The sequence below is a fragment of the Propithecus coquereli genome, unplaced genomic scaffold, assembly GCF_000956105.1.
Source record: "Propithecus coquereli isolate 6110/MARCELLA unplaced genomic scaffold, Pcoq_1.0 Scaffold42, whole genome shotgun sequence".
In the NCBI taxonomy this organism is placed as follows: Eukaryota; Metazoa; Chordata; class Mammalia; order Primates; family Indriidae; genus Propithecus; species Propithecus coquereli.
This window is the reverse complement of record NW_012149952.1, coordinates 10,281,500-10,297,195: the sequence shown is the minus strand read 5'-3', so window position 1 is coordinate 10,297,195 and position 15,696 is coordinate 10,281,500. Positions and strand designations below refer to the sequence as shown.

The 15,696-nt window shown below is 42.3% G+C and overlaps 1 protein-coding gene across 2 annotated transcripts in view; it reads left to right on the top strand.

Annotated features, from left to right (window-relative positions):
* Nucleotides 1–1,060: 1,060 nt before the first annotated feature.
* PLAC1 (placenta-specific 1) overlaps nucleotides 1,061–15,696 on the top strand; it is a 75,528-nt gene continuing 60,892 nt past the window's right edge. Inside the window, exon 1 of one of the 2 annotated variants that reach the window (XM_012653312.1) lies at nucleotides 1,061–1,218. The gene's annotated coding sequence lies outside the window, so the exon portion shown is untranslated. The remainder of the gene's footprint in view (nucleotides 1,219–15,696) is intronic. The other variant, XM_012653313.1, reaches the window with a different exon arrangement.

Genomic DNA, 15,696 nt, shown 5'->3' with positions numbered 1-15,696 from the left:
TATCTGTAAAATAGGGCTGTTCTAAGAATGAGTTAACATAAGCAAAGCACTTAGGACAGCGTCTGGCACATAATTAAGCAACTTGGTGAGTGTTATTATTACTGTTGTTTGGCAGGAATTGTTTTACCTTGGAATCTTTCATACTCTGGGTTATGTGACTCTCCACTCTCAGCTCAAAGTGGCTAGTACACTTCTGAACTGTGTTTTTCCCCCCATCCCCCATTACGGGCCAGCCCTTCCCATTTCTAACTTTCTGTGGGAGCTCAGATCCCAGTCCCATCCTCACCCTTTGATTAAAACGCTTCACCCAGAACACACAACCACTTTTAATCATGCATTAGGCTGTGTAGCTATGATTTCTGCTCACTGCTGTGGCTTTGAGCCTCCTCCTCACTTCTGGCACTAGGACGTGTTTATTTTTGCTTTTGATCTCTACTACATATTTAACTTTTTTAAAAAAAAATATGTTTGGAGTGGGGGAGGAGCTTCCTGCAGCAGCTCAGACAACCATAATGACCAACGATCCCTGAACATTCTTTCTAAAGAGACTTATCTCTCATTTGGCAGTGGGATCCTTGAGAGAACCTGGGACGAAGGCTAGATTCCTTGAGGGAAGGGACATGTTTTATTTATTTTTGTATTTTTGTATTCTCTGTGCCTGATATGCTCAACATATGTTTACTGAATTAAGAAATGAATGCCTACGTTGGCAACAGCAAGCACTACAAGTGGCCAGCTCATTGCTTGGTTTCTCTAAGAATTACCACCACCGTGATGTGACTCCCGCCTTGTTCCTGTGAATAAGTTCTGTCAAAGTGATATAATTTCTAGCAAATGAAAATAGGTATCATTCAATCAGTGACTATCTCAAGGGTGAGGACCAGATGTGAGTTTCTTTTACTCTCTAAGCAAAATATCAAACTGGGAAACACTGCAGAGGCCACAGATTATTCTGACTTTCAGACTGTTGTTTTTAAAGCACCAGACTAAAATGTTAAGCAGGTAGCTGATGCAATCTGGCACAGTAAGTGTATAGCTCTATTTATATAAAGACACACACATATATCAGGCCATCAGCAGTATTTGTATAAACAGTGACTCTCCTATGAAGGTAAAGGCCACCCCCTCCTTCAGTTCCAGGGACTGAGATACATTTTTCCAATCCTGGGGGCAAATACAGACGCAGCAAGTTCCTTCTTCCCTTTGGAAATTTGGCAGGTATGGCAGCTCTGCCTCTGTTGCCACATTCTCTCAGGATTTTATGACTCTGTGCACATGGCCTGTGTGAAGGCTTTGCTTAGGTCACCTTACGCCTTGGCAGCCAGCATGGTGTATGACGATTCAGGAAGACCCTGGTGTTTCCCAGATGGGGCGAGATCTGGCTGTGCAATTACTGCCCTCCAGCTGGGAAATGTGACGTGGAGGTGATGAAGTGGCTGCTGAGAAGGAGGCAGTTTGACTCTGAATTTGGTCTGTTCTTTATTTAAATCTAAAGATTAAACACACGCACACATGTATAAAATCAATCTCTCTCTCTCTCTCTCTCTCACACACACACACACACACACACACACACACACACATACACACCATTCCCCAATTGCATGGGGTATTCTTTAGGAATTCAATTCAAGTGGGATTTCCCTGAACACATATTTCCCAATCTAATCACTTACTCTTTTCCCTGTTTACTTGCCATCTCATCATTCTCTCTTCCTTTGCTCTTCTACTTATTTCCTTATCATTGATTTTAACCATCTGGGTATCCCCATTAAGTCAGATGGTCAGTTTAGGGCCCTTTGGGAAAGTGACAGGGACCCTAAATCCATTTCCAGTATGAGCTGCTTTGCTTCATTCTCTCCCATGGCCACAGAGAAGCCTGTCTCTGGACCTTGATTCTGAGAGGAGACAGATTCTCAGAAGCTGCTCTATCACGGGTAACACAATGCTACTCTCATGGTGGGCATTCTTGTTTATAAAGGAGAGTACTGGAATAAATTTTGTCCTAATCCAAACAGCTCTAATAACTCATCCTTCCTTCCATCAATATACAGTTCTCTGTTACTACAGAGGCAGCAGGGAATGAACATGGGCTCTATATTTAGACAGACTTGGGTTCAAGTCCCAGCTTCAGCAGTTAACGGCTGGGTCACCCTGGGAAAGTTGCTTACCCTCTCTGAGCCTCTGTTTGTTCATCTGTTAAATTGGAATCAAATAGAATATACAGATGGTCCCCAACTTGCGATGGTTTGACTTACAATTTTTCAACTTAACAATGGGTTTCTCGGGATGCAGCCCCATCCTAAGTCAAGGAACATTTGTATATTCAGAGCACTGGACACATAATAGGTGCCCTATAAATAATAGAAACAATTACTATGATTATTTGAATGATTACCACAGCCCTTGGTCCTTCCTGTCTCACCAAAGTCAGAGATGATCAGAGCGTATTCTCTCCCAGTTGAAAGGAGGACTCTAAAGATGAACAAAGCATCTTCTCACACTCAGTCAAGTGATAGCTCTGAGCCACTGAGTGCTCGGCACAGCAGTAGCTCTCTAGGAGGCTCTAGGAGAAACCATGGGCAGATCTATTTCTGCTCTCAAGGGACCCCAGCCATCCAAAGGAGCAGATAAGATGAAAATGTAAATGTTAGTGGGCAATAAAACTAGTATAAGCTAAATTATTCCCTGTAGACCACAAGTGCTATGGAAATTCTGGGGTGGGGGTTGCTGCTGTGATTGGGAAGTCTTCCTGGAGGAGGCAGGACTTGAGCTGAGACTTAAAGAAAGAACAAGATTTGTAGTGACCCTTAGAAGAAGTGGGAGCTCTGTAGGCAAGTACTGGACAAACTTGAGAGGTAGACACAATTTTTCTTCCATTTTACAGAGAAGAAAATGGAAGGTCATAGTAACTTCTCCAACATCACTCAGCAAGTAATTGGCAGTGCTGAGATTTAAGTAGAGAATCTGTCTCTGTGTGGTGTTGAAGGTTGTATTAAAAACTGGCTCCGATGGAAGACAGGTGGGCTTTTGCTGGAAAGTAAGACATTGCCATTGATGGTTTTCCAGAGAGGAGTGACATGATGAAGGCAGGATGTTTTCCATTTTCACGGCACAGCAGCTGTTCTGGGGAAGATTCTGGCACTAGAGGGGTCAATTAGGAAGCAGTTGCAATAATTTAGGGGTGAGGCATTGAAGGCGTTACCCAGGGTAGGAGCATAGTGGGACTAGACAAGACATTAAGCCAACGAGGCATGTTAAAGGGCAAATTCACAGACTTGAGAACTGACTGAATATGGAGAACGAAGGACAGGGGTTGGCGGGGGAGGTGGGTTAAGCATCTGGTCTGGGGACCAGAAGACAGGGAGATACTGCTGCTAGGCATATTAGGAAGACAAGCTCATTTTAAGGTTCCTGTTTATATAAAACAGGGCCTGGTTTCTTTTATTACTATTCCTATTAAATCTTTTTATTGAAAAAATACTATATACCATGAGGAAACAAACAGACAAATTCAGAATATGAAATATTCTACAGCACGACTAGCCTGAACTCTTCAAAAAGTCAATGTCACACTCAAAAAATGGGAGCATGCACTGTTCTGGATTAAATGACACTAAGGATAAGTAAATGCAATGTCATAAGCCTTGGTTTTGGATTCCGGATATTTGAAAAAACTACAAAAGACATTTGTAGGATATTGGGATAATTTGAATATGGATTGGAAATTAGATGATATTAGGAGATTATTGTTTATTTTCTTAGGTGTGATAATGGCTTGTGGTTAGGAGGGAGAATCCTTTTACTCTTTGGAGAATCATTCTGAAGAATTTCGGGGGGGGAGTATGTCATGGGGCCTGTGACCTTCAAGTATTTCAACAAAGAAAAAAATATATATGTAAATAGATTGACTCATAGAACTATACAGTAAATACGTTAAAATGTTAATTGTGGAATCTTGGTGAGTATATGTGTGTTCATTTTCTACTTTTTTATCTCTTTTCATGTTTGAAATTTTTCAGAATAAAACTTGGGGAAAAAAATAATACATGAACGTAGTAAAAAGTTAAAATAGTATGAAAGGGTATGCAGGGAACCTTTCTATCCCAGATACCTGGTACTCCTTCCTAGATGCAACCACTGCTCACATTTCTTGAAATTTTATCTGCATTTACAAGCCTATATACGTATTTGTAGATCCTTTTAAAAAATAGGTTCATACTATAAATATTTTTGTTAGCTACAATAGGCTCTCTCTTATCTATGCAACTGGGGGAGTAGTTGGTCAGATAATTAAAAATCAGTTAAAGTAGAAATGCCCTAACCCACTAGAGAGAGGTGTCCAAGCCTATCCAGGGTGCTGTGGGCATCAGTCGGTGTGTTTTACAGAGGAAATGAAGAGCATCCCTTAATCCTGAGAGTTGGCTCCGCAGAGGTCAGTTATGCGAGCTTTCACTGCAATGGTGGCAGCTTGCTTTTTTTTTCTCACTTCGGGAGCCTTCTAGGAGATTGTTCCATATGGCCAAGTGTGGATCTGCCCCATTCTTTCAGCACGGTTTTTAGGATGAGTATGGTTTTAATCATTTTGTGCTTCAGATGATAGTGGGACATCTGGGTAGAAAAAAATTGCTGAGGCTTCCTGAACTTGTCTGATCACAACGATCACTTGGGTATTTGTCTAACAAGCTCTCAAACTTGAGCAATGCTGCCATAAGCAGTAGGACAACCAGGACTGGGGATTCAGTGACAGGACTGCTCTGAGAAATGGAAGTTCCACTAATGGTGCTAGTTAAAGGCATGAGAATAGACAGAGAAGGCAAGATGCCAGAGAAGTGCTGAAGTCCAAGGACAGAGCCGACAAACTCCCATATGAGCTTCCGCCCCCTGCTGCTCCCCACCAAAGATGATTGCCTCCTGTTGCAATCATGAGAGTCACATTTCCAAAGCATGTGCAGTTTTGAATGTGAAAACCCTCACTAACTGCCAGCACCTGGGCAAATTCAAATCGCACACTTGGACGTAAGACTCCTCCCTGCAAATGGGAAGATTGATTGGAAAAATGTGACTCCAGAAACCAGATCTGGGATTGAACTGAAATTGCCTGAAAATGAAAGCATTGGCACAATTAACAAAAAGGGACTGGATTCCTTTATTTTATTTATTTATTTTTTTTTACAGCTAAATCCTGCACAGCTTGCAAACCTTGGGAGGCAGCCATCCTATTATCATTCCTGATATGGACTTGAATTTCCAAGAAATGACTTTTTTTTTAAGATCTGTGGACTTGAACCCCCACTAGAAGCAATCTTAGGAGTCCTAGTCACAATGTTTCAAGAACAATCCTGAGCCAAGAGCCAGAACTCTGAGGGGCCATGAGTGCCCACTGACCCCAAACCAGTCCCTTTCAGGTGTCCTGGAAAACCCAGCTCTGCCTCTAAGTCACCCTCTGCATTGGAACAAGGTAGAGCAGGTCTTGATGTCATTTGAGGGACCCGCAATGTCAGAGGACTGCATTGGCTTGTCACACTGCCTGAAATGTTCCCATTTCAGTGTGAATCACTGAAGTCCCCTGTCTTCTCTAAATCAAAGTGTTTCAGAGGTAGAGACAGGATCTCTAATCTTTTAAGAAGATAAAAAGCTTTTTACTTAAAAACCAAACAGAGAAGGGCGGGTAGTGCCGTGTCTGGTTTTTGGTGTAAGCCTGGAGCATACGCAGATGGTAGGGAAAAGGAAGGGTGCCAAGAAGTCCCAGAGCTTGCCAGAATGGCCCCTGAGTCACTGTTAGAACCTTCAGGAATGAGAGAGGTGAGCCATGGGGCCCAGGGAGAGATGAAGGGCATGATCGGCATGGGCTGGGGCATTCTCATATGTAGCCCCATGGGCGCACCCTGACTATAATAATTGTGGGATTAGGAAGCCATCACCACAGTTTCCAATTCCCTATCATTGTTATTACCACAACCACACCGAGTGCGTGTGCTTTGAATTTTCGGTGAGCCTGCTGGCCCAGAGACACTTCCACCTGCACCATTATTGGTGGCACAGATGGACCACAGTGGCAGAGGGAAGCCACAGGCAGATCATCTGATCCATCTGACAGATCAGACCTCAAGGATCTTGCATTACAGTTTATTCCAGCTCTGCCATGTCTCTTAAGAAGTCCACAATTTTGATTATTTTTTACTTTTAACTGCCCCCCCCTTTTTAAAGGGCATATTTATGTGCTAGATGCTAGAGTGAACATATTAGATATATTATTTATTTAATCCTCACCACAACCCTGGGAGGTAAGTGTTATTGTTAACCACATTTTACAGATGTGGAAACTGAGGCACGGAGAGGTTAAGGAGCTTGGCCAGCACTGCTCTGTTCCAGCAGAGCTTCTAGAAGTCAGCTGGCCCCCTAGAATCTTTCAGATTACTTTTCCTAACTCCAGCCAACTTCTGAATTGTCTCACCCTATTGATTCAACTTCTCTGCTGATAGGTTTGTCTTCAAATGAGGTTGTCTGGGATATCTCTGCTATGGAGTCAGCCCAACCAGGGTCCAGCCTCACCACTCACCTGGGAGCAATTGCCTGTAAAACCACAGAACAGAAATAACAAACTTCATTAGGGTTGGCCACAAGCCATAAAATCCTTTAGAAGGACCCTAAAATGTCCCTGAGAAACAATAGTTGGGTCACTGACCATGCCACTAGAGAATGAAAGGGCAGCATGGCGACCATCCATCCAATTGGAGCTACATGACTTGCCGATGTGGGTCTTTTCTGACAAAGATCTTCAGTTAGCCCAGCAATTCCAGCCTAATCTTTCTGAGTCTGCCTGAACTAGCTAGATGGTTGACTCTGGGTCACTGTAACCCAAAAAGGCTTAATTAAAATCAGGAAATAGGCTCATGCTCCTCTCCTGCAATGCTATAAACTCTAGATAGGCCAAATTAGGTTGTAAGGACACACAGGCATAAAAGGTGCTTTGGGCACAGCACAGTCATTTGGGACACACACATATAACACACAACCTGCCGCCCACCCAGTAGAAATTGAGAAATGAGAAAAGGGAAGTATTTGGCTCTAGGTGAGTTTCCTTTTGTAGAGACTGGAGACAAGGGGGATTGTTTACTGAAGACACTTTGTTTGGTATGGGGGAGTGATCTTCCTAGCCTGAGGGCCTCAGGCAGGACTTGGCCTGGTGGGTGCTTGGGAGGGACAAGGGGGCCAAGTAAGGGATGACTGTCAGGCTGAGGGTGTGAACAAGACAGGGGAAGAAAGGGGGGCAGATGGCGAAGGAGACAGGAACCTAGAAAGTGAAGAGAGCAGGCACAGAAGAAACAGAAGAGGGACACCAGAGATACTCAGGGTAGGGGCAGTAGGGAGGATCCAGCCACTGGCAATCAGCTCCCCATGTTGATAAAGTCATTTCCTGTTTATCAGACATCGTCGAAGCATTAGCGGTCTCACTCCAGTGATTTATCCAATAGTGGACACTTGCCCCCTTTGGATATCAACCTTTTGGAAGTCAGTTTGGGATAGACAGCTTTTTGAAATGTATTCACACTCCACTGCTTTCTGACACTAAACATCCTGAGTCCTTTTTCTGGAAATAGTGGTAAAAGAGGCAAGGAGTTTGCATGTGAAAATCAGTTTCGTTCTTTTTATTTTTACTTTTTATTGATTTCATGGGTAGATAGAATGGTTTCATTCTTTAGACAGATACTTGTTTATTCAGAGCCTTCTATGTGCCAAGCACCATATGAGATGCTGTGGACACAGTGGTGGACCCAGCAGACCCTGAGCCTTCTTATGGAGCTTGTTATACCTATAGTTTGGCCCATTTTGAGGGTGTAATGGAATGAACACTTCCGCTTCCTAAACTGCGCTGAGCTATGATCAGGGAGATCTTTGAGGGTCTCCGGAATAAGTTGGATTGTTTGCCCTTATAGTAAAAGGCTCAATGTTATGGTTCTGGGACTTCCCAATGTTAGCTGTCACTTCATGCTGCTGTCACTGTGTTGCATCTGTAGGGGCAAGAAGGTGTAATCTATTTCTTCACCCATCATAAGTGTCATGGCTGACACTCCTATAACAAAAGACAGGTTAACAAGAGAAAAGCATAACAAATGTATTTAATCAAAGTTTTACGTGACACGAGAACCTTCAGAAATGAAGACACAAAGACCCAGGAAGAACTGTCTATTTTTATGCTTAGGCTCGATGAAGAATGGACAGCCGTGTAGAAATGTGATTGGACAAAGGGTATGATCTAATGGCAATAGACCCAGTAAAGCCTGTCTGTTTAGATTCTTCTTGGTCTCTCCGTGTAGCATTCCTTCCTCCTGGGTATGGGACATGACCCCTCTGGAATGGGAGTCTACAAGGCAGAAGGGAGAGAGTGACCTTTCTAGGTTTTACGGCTTGCTTCGGGGGAGAAGGGTTCTAGTTTCTATGACTCACCTCAGGGGAGAAACAAGGGTAGAAGACAGGAGGGCAGAGGACAGTGACTTTGTTTCTGAGGCTGTTTCTGGGGCCTTCCAATCTCCTTTAGTTCAAAGCATTTGGCATGCCAACGTGCCGTACTTTGGGGTATCGTTTTCTGAGTCCCAACACTGCTCATCTACCATGTTATTTAACACATATTTGCCAGGGCTAGGGCCTTACAGTGGCTTTTCTCTGTAGAGTAAAAACTAAAACCTTTTCCTAACAGATGCTTGGTTGGTCTTCCATTGAATGCAAGCTTTTCAACCATGGAAATGGTAGAGAGGCTGCAAGGGTTATGAATATGACACAATCCTTTTCTGAAGGCAAATTCACCCTCTTTAGCCTGCCAGAGAAATTATTTTTCCAGGAAAACTAAACAGTAAGCACATACTTGGATGTTCCTTTCAAGCAAGAGAGGAGCCCTTTCTATCCCATTAAGGTCAGGCAACTGCCCAAATGATTTGCTTCACTGCCTATCATAACGGGGAGTGTGGGACAGAATCAGCAGGAGCCTACTCTCATCTCTCTCCATCCAGCAGTCTAGTCGAGCAAAGGTCATAGACACAGGCACCCCTTGAAGTCTGCAGTCAGAGAGGCTGAGGCTGGGGCCACTCGGGACACACACACACATACACACATGCAAACACACACACATAGAAGCCCACAACATGCTCTCAGTTCAATACAGCAGCTCATGAGAATCAGTATTCTGAAACCAAAAGTAGTGCAGCGAAATATGGTGTATGGAAGCTGGTGGCCCAGAAGGCCATGAAATGAGGCACAGTGGTGATCCTCCTGGCTAGCTGCCAAGGCTGCTGAGTACATACTGTTCAAATGCAGATAGGATAGCCAGTGGCCTAGGAGCTATGAAGGACAGGGGTGCTGCTCTTTCCTGACTACATGGCTACCTTCTGAGGCCCAGGGGTGCTCTCCACAGCTTTGCTTCTCCGGTTCTGTCCCCACTGCTGACACCAGCAGCAACCTTCCCTTGGCTCCATTTTGCTAAGGGTTGATGGCTCACTGTCTGAAGGCTCCAACTATAAGGAGGTATGCATGCATGCCCAACACATAAAACAGACCCAAAGCCAAGCTCTGTCCAGTCGAGGCCAACTTAGGCAATAAATCTTGCTCAATTCCCTGGTCAGAATACCTTTGGCTACCTCTGCAAGCCCGGTCTATTCTTGATCCAGGGCCCTTTGGCCAAGATCCCTGCACAGTCGGCACTCTTTCCTCTTCTCTGTCCAAGCTGAGCTCACTCTCCCCTGGCTCCCCCCAAAGTTCTTCACTTTCAGAATCGGGATCTTTTGAACCAAAACTTTCCTACAAAATCTCTTCTCTAACTCAAACCTCTAACCTTCTTCCAACCTAGACTCCTAGGTTCTCTTGAGTCTTCCAGCACTTGAATTATAGGGGAATTTGGTCTCTCCAGGGGAAGAAGAGGGACACTCGTTATTTATTTAGTAACATTCAATGGCTACTATTATTTCTAGACCACCACAGAAGTCATCAATCTCAGAGTGTGCTTTCCCTGTATCACTTGCTCTTGACCTTGGAGACAGGTTTGGAATCTAAATATAAGACAGCAAAATATTGTCTTTTCAAGGCACCAAAAGGAGGGAAAGTTAGCTTATCTTTTAGAAGCCCCTAGAGTATTATGGACTAGCTGAGTAAGTATAATTAGAAAAAGGAAAAGGGAAGTCAAGAATAATTCCACATGTAGCTGAAGAAGTCTCATGATAAAAGTGAATTTTCTCAAGAATTGCCGGAAAGCAAGTATTGCAACCATTGGGAACTGATGAGCCCAAGAATTTCAGAAGAGCCTCCACCCTTCACCTGGCCTTGATGTCACCAAAGAGCTCCTATTGCTCCAGTCCAGGCTCAAGAAGCAAGCTGCTTTTCATTGCCACTTTCCAAAATGTGCTCATACCCATTATCTCACTTGATTCTCACCATGACCCTGTGAGGTAGGTAGGACAACTATTAGTTTTCCCCTGGCTCACTTCTGGAAGATTCCCAGGAGTCAGGTTTTGCACAATTGCAAGTTGACAGGTTTGGCTCTATTTTCACATGCTAACAAAACCTAGCCTAGTCCAATCATTATGTAAAGGGAAGATTTGTCATGCTACATTGACCTAAACTAGGCAGAGAGAAGCCTGATCATCAGGGGGTAATGGGGTGGGGGACAACTTTGGGAAATTTAGTAATTCTACTCCTCCTTTCCCTTCCTGGAACTAAAACCCAGGCTTTTGAAAGGGGAGGGCTTGTGTTATCCTGAAGCTACGCAAGCTTTCTTTTTTGAAGACTGGATACCAAGGCCAAATTCCTATATATTTGGCTATATTTGATCAACCTTACCAATTAATCAACTGCTCATTGTGGGCCTGATGCTGGTTAGTGGGGGAAAAAGACAGAAGTATGAGATGTGGAACCTGATCTCCAGGAGGTTAGTTTTGCTGGGAGCTAAACTTGTACACACTACACAACAACATATAGCAGCCAAAACAGAATAAAGAGAAGGTCAAGGAGGATTGCTACAGCCAAGGGAGGCATCCAAGAGAGTGAGAACAGAGGGGTGGTTATGAGCGTGAGCTCTAGGGTTGGACAGTAAACATGGCTTCGAATTCCAGATCCACCATTTCTAGCAATATGAACCTTGAGCAAATCACTATACTTGATCCACAAAATGGGGTGAAAATTAATAAATATGTATCAGGTTGCCAAGATGATTAGATGAACACAGTGCGGTTTCATTATGGTGCTATTTAAGCTGACCATTGAAGAATAGCAAAGATTTGGAGACACTCAGAGGGAGAGACAGGAAAACACAAGGTGCTGAATTAAACAAAAGTACTGAATTAAAAAGGAGAGGAGGTGGGTAAGGATATTAGGGATATTGGTCTTACTGAAGCCAAGAGTATATAATTAAGGGAGCAGGAGAAACACTTTGTTAGTTTGAGTGAAGCTAGATGGAGAAAGGCTGCCATGCGGAGGAGTTAGACTGGATATGATAAGAAGTGAGAAGCTACCAGACTTTTAAACAAGAGAGTGACTTGAAGATAGCGGTCTTAGAACAAGATTGGCCTGTGGTGTACTTGGTGATTTGGAGAGGGACTGGGGATATCCATTGTTTCAGGAATGAGTTGATAATGACCTGAAATAGAGACATGAGAGTGAGAATAGAAAACATTTGAAAAATATTTTGGATGAAAAAGTAACTGGGTAAAGTAGGTAATTAGGCATGGAAGATAAAAGACAAGGAAGGGTCCAAGAGGGTTCCAAGGTTTTGAGTCTAGGTGACTTGGAAAGTGGCGGTGCCATTGACAGAAAAATGGAAGTTGAGAGGAGCAGTAGGCATGGAGGGAGGATGATAGACTCAATGTTCAACATGTAGAAATATCTGGAAGGAAATAGTGATACCTGATTGTCCTAGGGAGAATAATTTCCTTCTTTTACTTCATCTCTGACAGAAGCAGATATCACTTTTGGTTAGATAATTATATTGTCTGTAAATATTGACAGTTCCTTCCTTTCTGGCACTATTAATTCTTTTTCTTATTCTATCGCATTGATTTGGACAGCCAGTAAAATGTTGAAGAGCAGAGTTACAGTAGAACTAGACATTCCTATCTTGTTCTTGACTTAAATGGTGAAAACAGCTAATGTTTCAAAGTTTGTTAACAAACAGTTATATAATGCTTCTATGTATGAAACACTGTTTATGAACACTTTACAAATATTAGGTTATTTAGTATCCTCCTACAATGTTATGAGATAGATATTATTATTATTCCCATTTTACAGATGAGGAAACTGAAGCACAGAAAAGCTAAGTAACTTGTCCAAGGTCACAAAGCTAACAAGTGGCAGAACAGATATTCAAACCTCCACCGTTTAGCTTTGGAGACTATGTTCTTAACCACTCTGCTATGCTTGCTACCTTTTTAAGTACAGCGTTTTCTGTAGATTTCTAGATTTCTGGAAGATATTCTTTATCAAGTTAAAGTTTCCTTGTGTTCCTAGTTTTCTTAGTGCTTTCTAAGAGTAAATGGGTGGTCAGCTTTATCAAATATTTTTTCCTGCATCTATTGAATGATCATATTGTTTTCTCCTTTACTGTGCAAATAATAATGAATTATATTAGTATATTTTCTAATGGTGAACCAGCCTTGCATTTCTGGGATAAACCCTACTTGGTTATATTACAGTCGTCTTTTTTCAAAATGCAAGATTTGATTTGTTAATAATTTATTTAGGGTTTTTTATAGAATTATTTTTCTGTCCTCATACAATTTGGTATTGGTATAATGATAGCTTTGGAAATTACATTGGAAGCTTCCCATCTTTTTTAATGCTCTGAAACTGTTTGGTAAGGGAATTATCTTTTCCTTAAAGGTTTTAGACAATTTACCTTTAAAACTTTTGTGTGTGTGTGTGTGTGTGTGTGTGTGTGTGTGTATGCATGTGTGCTAAGGAGTCTGAGGTGTCCACATCTTTGATTCTATTTCAATTTCTTCTCTAGTTTTGTTGGTGTGGTCAGATTTTCATCTTGTTCTCAAGCCAATTTTGATAATTTATAGTCTCCTAGAAAATTGTCCATTTCATCTAGATTTCAAATTTATTGGTATACATATTAATTCAAAATAATTATTTACAATTTTATAACTATACCAGGACTTACACAATTACTAAGAATATTTAATTTTATCTTATACTTTTTAATACATTCTAAATGTAGTTTTCTCTTCTCTCTCCCTCTCCCTTTCACTATCTCTTTTTACTCCTGAGTAGGTTTATTTTTTTTAGCAAACTTGCTAACTTTTGCCTATTTTAATGGTCTTTTCAAAGAGCTGGCTTTTGCTTGTATTGATCAATTTTCCATTTTTGATAATTGGGTACTTTATAAATTTTTAATTTTTATTTATTTTTTTACACTTATGACTTTGACTCAATATAAATTATTTGTTTAATCTTTATTAAGCAAACCTTACTCCTGTAAAGCCCATCTGTCTGGAATATCCTTTCCCCCTTCCCGTTCACTTGGTTAACTCCTACTCATTCTTCAGTTTATGCATCATGTCTTTCAGGAAACCTTCCCTGACTCTCCAGAATGATTTAAATGTTCATCCTCTGTCCTCCCCCAGCAACTTTCAGCCCTTATCATTCCGTGTTATAATTAGCCATCTGCTTGTCTCTTCCCTATTAGACTGTAAATTCCTTGAGGGCAAGGACCGTATCTGGTTCATAATTGTACCTCCAAGCACCTACCATAGTATTTGGCATCCCCAGTAGCAATTCAAATGGAAAGTTTATTGGAGGTAGCAACCCACCCATGAGCTGGCAGGCAGATCTGACAAAGGAGTTCCTATCAGTCTGTTGCCTGGGGTTTGGGGTCTTTCATAAAAAGGAAAACAAATACCCTTGGTAGAATTTATTTTCTTGATTTTTAAAATAATCAAACCCCTTCCAATGTGTCATCCCAATGGTCAACCCTTTGGAAAGGTGTCCTGCCCACTCCCCTATTCCCCCAGCCTTCCAGCATGGATCTAGAGGGTTCAGCCCCGAAGGAGATAAGGCCAGGAGTGAGCCCTAAAAGAACTGAGACTAACTGGAGTTAAAGAGTCTATAGACTGCCCCAGGAATTTTCCATTTCAAAATAGAGTTCTTGCATGGGGGCCCTTTCCTTCTCTGCAGTGAGGGTTGGGGGACATCATCCCACACTTCCACACCTCTTGTTTCTAATCTCGTCTGAAATACCTTTCCTTCTATATTCATCTTTCCCCTCAATTCCCTTCTCTTATTTACCATTGACCCTGTAGTTTTTTATTACTTGTGTCCAGGAGGTGTTTCGAGAATGTGAACTGAAGTAGTAGTTTATGAAATTGGCAACACCCATGCATTGCTGCCTTAAGTTTTCTTCTGGAAACTTCTGTGGTTAGCACTCAGGTCCAAGGAAAGCAGAACACAGGCTGAACTGAAAGAGAGGCATATGAAAATCGTGGAACACCATCAGCATTAGATCTGGCTCCTGCCCACTTCTCAGCCCCCACCTCCACCCTAGCTACAGTCTGATAGGAGACTGTTTCTAGAGACAAAAATCAAACTGGTGACCAAGGGTTTTCCTGCTCACTGTGAATTTACTTCCTGGGAAAGATGGTCTCACTTCCTTACATAATCTGGGTTCCTCTTTGAGGAAGGGATCATGAAACTAAAAATATAAAAGCACTTTTTAAAGAGAACTCATTCTAAAATGAGATGCAGGACCCAAAGCATATCCACTCTGTGCTACATGCCTAAGACAGAACTAAGGAAAGAGAGACAGCCACAGGAATCCATGTGGGCCCCAAGGATCCTGGGAAAGGGCAATGGGCTGATGCTGTCAGGCAGTCCCAGGACCTTTCTGAGGTTGCTTTGCTGACAGCAAATGTGTTCCAGGCACTGTGCTGGGCTCTAGGGATATAACAAAGAATAGGACACAGTGCTGCCCTTGAGGAGCTTACAGGTGGTGTCTATGTGGGACACACTATCCACATTTGGAACTCTCCTGGCTATACTATGCTATCTGGCACCTTGACTTAAACATGTATTATCTCCTCAGCATTTGCAGTTGGCCCTAAAGACAGGAACTGCATCTCATTCACCTGCAACATCTAGCACGCTACTTAAAATATAGTATGCACCCAATAAATACTTTTGTATGAATGGAAGGAAGGAAAGAAGGATGGAAGGAAAGAGGGTTAGATGAAGTATCCCAGAAATGCTTCATATTGACTGGAGATGATGTCTGGCTTCATAGGAGCCAATCTCAGAGGAATGCATGGGTCCCAGATAATCACTGGCTGGGCCCTGCAGAAACAATCCTCCCAACTGAGATGTCTCTGAAGCAACTGTAATCCTGAGGCATCCACCAGAGTCATGGGACAAAAACTCAGGCATACCTAGGTCAGCTTCACAGATGCTGGTGACTTTGAATTGGTCACTTTTATTGTTGTATTTAGTCATCCGTGAAGGTATTAAAACAATAAGATAGGAAAACAATGTGGTGGCTCCTCAAAAAGTTAAACATTGGAATTACTATATAACCTGCAATTCCAGTCCTAGGTATATACTCCCCCAAAATTGAAAACAGGTACTAAAACTAGTACATGTACACACATGTTCATAGCAGCACTACTGACAATAGTCAAAAGGTGGAAACAGCCCAAATGTCCATCAATTGATGAG